At 52.9% G+C, this 4,989-nt stretch overlaps 1 long non-coding RNA gene across 1 annotated transcript; it reads right to left on the reverse strand.

Annotated features, from left to right (window-relative positions):
- Positions 1-1,393: 1,393 nt before the first annotated feature.
- On the reverse strand, positions 1,394-3,608 carry LOC138751148 (uncharacterized). Its single transcript, XR_011349737.1, has 3 exons — positions 3,458-3,608; positions 2,133-2,322; positions 1,394-1,493 (listed from the first exon to the last, which is right to left on the reverse strand). It is a non-coding gene; the product is annotated as an uncharacterized lncRNA (long non-coding RNA).
- Positions 3,609-4,989: the final 1,381 nt, after the last annotated feature.

A 4,989-nucleotide genomic window follows, 5' to 3' on the forward strand; every position in this document is an offset into this window, starting at 1 on the left:
TAAGTTATTAAGCTGTGGAAGGGGCAAGTTGGGAGAGGGAGGAGTGGAGAGAGCTGGTGGGGGAGGGGTGAGAGCTGATGGGGAGGGGACAAGGCCGTGTTGGGGAGAGGGATCAGGACCGCGTTGAGGTGGTGAACGGACAGACAGGGGTGGATCTACCTGCCGAAATAAAGGAGCAATAAGAAGGCCATCTCGGGATCTACCAGCATCTTCTGGGGCTTGATGTCTCAATGGAAAACCCCCTGAGGATGGAAGTAGGCCATGCTCTGCTACAGCTGGTACATGAACATCTGGCAACACAACGATATAACATGACCCACTCTGCCTCCACACTGGCCGGGTCTATAACCTGAGGGTAAGGGGAGGTGGGTGAAAGGCCCCTCCCTGCCAATCAACATCCATCCTCATCATCCTCTCCACCCCTCTCCCCTCACTACCCTTTCTCTCCTCACCAATACCCATTGAGACCCTCATGCACCCTTCATCGATATCCAGTCCCCAGCGAGACTCAGCCAGTAAACTCCTTCATATCCTCCAACCCCACCATCCAAGCTTGCCCCAGTGGACAACTTGACCACCCAGACCCACAACCACCTTGATGTAGATCATGGGAATGGGCTGCTTGGCCTTGTTGAAGTGCTGGGCCATGCAGTGAACCGTCTCGGGAACATAGTCCAGACCCAGATTCAAATAAACCTCCTCTTTCTCTTGGACACAATACAAAAATGTCAGCTGGATTTACCCTCCAACACCCAGTGCGTCTCCCAACTGGAGTGGCAGCCCCTCCTGCTCTCTGTAGGCCTGATGCCCCCACTGCTCAACACAACATTGCATGAATCCAAGGGCTCAGCGAGCAGAGCGTCAACAGGCCGTAGTGGACCCATCCGCTGCCCCATCAATCGGCTTCTGGTGAGACTGCACAAAATGTGCAGCTCTGACTGCCCTCCCTCGTGAGGCAAGGATTCACCGGGAGAGAAAAACCATTGACCTTTCGAGATGAGAAATGTTTGCAGCCGGGTGTTGGCTGGGGTCGAACATGTGGAGGCTGAGTTGTTGGGATGATTCAGAGCAGGCGTTGATTTGGAAGGGCACCAAAAGGTTCTGGGGAAGTGAGTTATGGGGGAAAATACATTCGTGAAATGAATTGGGGAAACAGACTGGAGGGGCTGAGTGGCCGAATTTGGCGACCTTGTCTTGTGGTCTTGCTGCTGTCTGGCGTTGAAATGGCAAGAGGTCATGAGTTAATGGGTGAGGAGCAGGGCAGCCAGCGTCAAAGAGTCGGCACTGCTCAGAGGGGCAGGATGGAGGCAACAGAGAGGCTGCAGCGAGACAGATCGATTGAAGGAATGGGGAAGGTAGCAGCAAATGAAATGCATCAGAGTGGGGGTGGGGTGGGTGCAGGTGGATCTTACCTTGACTACAGAGGAGTAGAAGTTGAGAAGAGGGACGATGATGGTGTGATCCAACTTTCGCACGATCTGCAGTTTGCGGTTCTATGGCGAGAGAGGAACATCAGCAAGGCTGGGCGATGGGTCGGGGCCCTGAGGGGCGACTTGTCCAAGTTGAGGGGGGAGGCGGGGAGGAGATTCGTCAAGAGGTCAGAGGTGGAGAACTCCGAGGGAGGCCGAAGTGGGGGACTTGTCGAGAGTCAGTGGGGGGGACTTTTCGTGTCGCTAGAGTGGGGACTCGTCATGGGGTTCAATGAAGTATCATTTCAGTTTTTATGATTGTTTTCCCAGCTTCTACTAAACAATTAATTTGCAGAAAATCTCTGATATTTGCCAGGTGTGTGTGTGTGTGTGTGTGTGTGTGTGTGTGTGTGTGTGTGTGTGTGTGTGTGTGTGTGTGTGTGTGTGTGTGTGTGTGTGTGTGGGGTGGGGGTTGTGTGTGGGGAGGGGGGGTGCTGTTGTGGGTTTGTGTGACTTTCTCTGTTTCCAAACCCATGGCTGCTTAGGTCTCTGTCAGATGCTCCTCTTTCCACCCACCCTTCAAAAATGTGTTTGGGGTGTTTGTCAATTGGGTGTAATTGTGTGAAATGGGCTCAAGTGTCGCAAGGGCCTGTGAACGTGCTGTAGGCCCTAAAGTTAAATATCAGGGTTTTCCATTTCCACACAACTGCTCCTCCCCCTCACCTTGAATCTCTTGTCTTGCAAGATCTTCTTGATGGCAATCAGCTCTCCGGAGTCCACCAGCCTTGCCTGGTACACCACACCGAAAGATCCATTGTCGATGATTTTATTATCTGTCCAGGACACCACCTTGGGGACGTTGGGTCCATGACACGGTGTGGCCACCTCTGTTGTGACCTTATTGACATGTCCTCTGGGGCAGAAACAGCAGCATTTACACACCAGAGGGTACACAACAGGTCATTTATCCCAACCCAGCCTTGCTGTCCAAGTTAGTCTCTACCCCTCCCTCTAACTCCCTTCCAAGGGTCACCAAAATGTCAGAATTGATCCTCTGGTGGTTCGTTCCAGCCTCTCAGTAGAAATATTGCCACCCCAGGTCCCTCTTTGATCACTCTCCTCAGATTGAGGCCAGTTCCGCAGCCGTTCACTTTGTCTACAACCTTCGCTCCATGGGAGGATCGGGTCATCCTTGACCTTCAGCACGTCCCGGGGAGATGAACCACTCTGAACCCTACCACGTGTTTAGCAGAAGCCCTCCACATTCCCAGAAGCTCAGCAACACCGTGATCTTCCATGATGCAAGCAAGACCTCGTCGCCTGAGGGAGCAGGTGGTGCGGAGAGAGCCCCACTCTTCACCGCTCAACTCTGTTGGGTCCGCCGCAGCAGAAACACTTTCTAGCACCTTGATCCAGGTCCACTGGGGGAAAGAATCCTATCCCGGTTGGGGGGGTGTGGGGGGTGTATGCAAGTGTGGAAGGGATCTTGTAACCACGGGGTGGGGGGGGGGGGAGGTGGCGGGTGGAGGAGCGGTCCTGTCATTCAGTGGACAGATCCCATTCCAGGTGGAGGGGGAGCTCTGTCCCATTTCTGTTGAAAGGTCTGCCTTCCATCCCCCTCGCAACTTCTCTTCTCCCTCAGACACCTCACACTCTCCCCTGCCCCGATTCCTCGACCACACTCTCATCCCCCACCCAACACAACCCCCATGGTTTCCCCAGTGCCTTCCGTCCTCTCGCACCCCATCCCCCCAGCTCAACCCTATGTCCCCTACCTCTGATCCAATCTCCCTTGACATTAGCCTGTGTTGCAACCCCGTTCCTTCGTTCTCCCCTCCACTCCTACAGACCCCATCCCTGTATCCCCTCACATGCCATTGTTCTCCCCTCCCCAGTCCCCTCCAGCTGCCTCATAAAGTGCCCTGCACTCAGGATGGGGAGAGGGGATTAAATGCAGCCTCCATTCTCTCCGCCCACTCTGGGTGATGGATGGTGCCAGAGGAGGCTCTGTCCCAGTAGGGGAGCCTGTAACAGGCTCTTTATCTCACCCATGGGTGCAGGGTGATTCCAAACACAACCCTGTTGATCAGAGGGTCCCTGGGATGAGACAGCGTCCTACTCCGACACGTGGGCCAGAATCCCCTTCCAGGAGAGGCATCTATCTCTTGTTGCTGTGCCATGGCACGACTCAGCTATGGCTGCCCCATGCAGTGACATCATCACCCCCTCTGTGTCATCATCTCCCCCCTCTGTGACACCTCCCCTCTCTGTAACACCACTAGTGTAATGGGCAGGGACATCCAACCATTTAAATCCTCCTCAATTTCCCCAAGCAAGGGGAGAATAATTCAGCTGGTCTAAATTACTCGTTGTTATCTATTCTAACTCCTAGATATTTGATCCCATTTTGCCTCCACATTTGTTGACTATTTTCTTGACATTGGCTCTAATCCCCCTTCCTAAGTGACATGATTTTGCACATATCCCAAAAGAACTTATACCCAGAGATCTGCCCATAGTCCACCAGCGTGGAGCACAACTTGGGCAATGAGTGTGTCGGGTCTGTCAGATATATCAGAACAACTTCTGCAAATAAATTGATTTCATGCTCTTCCTGGCCTGTTCTGAAACCTTTAATGCCTTAATCCTGGCACATGGCCTCAGCTAATCGCTCCATGGCCAGTACAAACTCACTCACTGGGGGAGTGGGGGGGGAGTCAGACCTTGATTGGCATGCCTGTTGGCTACCTCTGTCCCTCTCATCTCGACATCAGTGGCTCAGGTTGGGAGAGTCTGTGCTGGCTCCTGCAGTGCACAGCAGCACTGCTGGACCTCCTTTCTCTCCTTATTTTCCTGGGCCCTCTCCAAATCTTTCCTTTCTATGATCTCACATTGGTTTCTCAGGAGAAACACTGGCAGCCAAAAGGCACCCTCTGATTCCCCTTAGATTTTGGGAACCCCGACTTCTTGAAGTGGGACAACACGTGGTGACCTATTTTCTCAAGATGTGGATCCAGGAGCTTGGACCAGTCTACCAGTTTGCCGTGGTCCGCCAGCATGCTTGCCAAGCTCCCCAACCCTGCACTCTCGTCAGTCCACCCGCAGATCTTGTTCTCCCTGCCTGCATTAGATTTCCTGTCCCGATTCCAAAGCAACTCCACTGCTGCTGTGTTCAGTCGGAACTCGAAGGACCCTGCTCACTGCACCAATTATTATGTGTGTGAAACAGATTCGAGTGTTCCCAAGGGTGGCGAATTAGAACACAGTTGTCTTTTATTGACACATGTAGTGAAGTCGCACGAGGAGTAAAAGACACACACAGACACAACCTCGCCGGATTAATCGATACACTTGCAACCACTCATGGATAGAAGACTTGACAATCAACTTGTCACATACGATACCTTGAACAGGTCATTCATTCACTCATTGATCTTGGATGCCTGTGGGTGGTAGGGGATATGCAGGTGGCCCCAAAAACTTGGAATCACCACCCATTTCTGGTCAGACGTTACCCGATAGGGTATTCCACATATGGAGCACGCTTAAATGGTGCTTGGTCGGCCCGCTGGCAGGACAT

This window comes from Narcine bancroftii, unplaced genomic scaffold (assembly GCF_036971445.1).
Source record: "Narcine bancroftii isolate sNarBan1 unplaced genomic scaffold, sNarBan1.hap1 Scaffold_761, whole genome shotgun sequence".
Classification (NCBI taxonomy): domain Eukaryota; kingdom Metazoa; phylum Chordata; class Chondrichthyes; order Torpediniformes; family Narcinidae; genus Narcine; species Narcine bancroftii.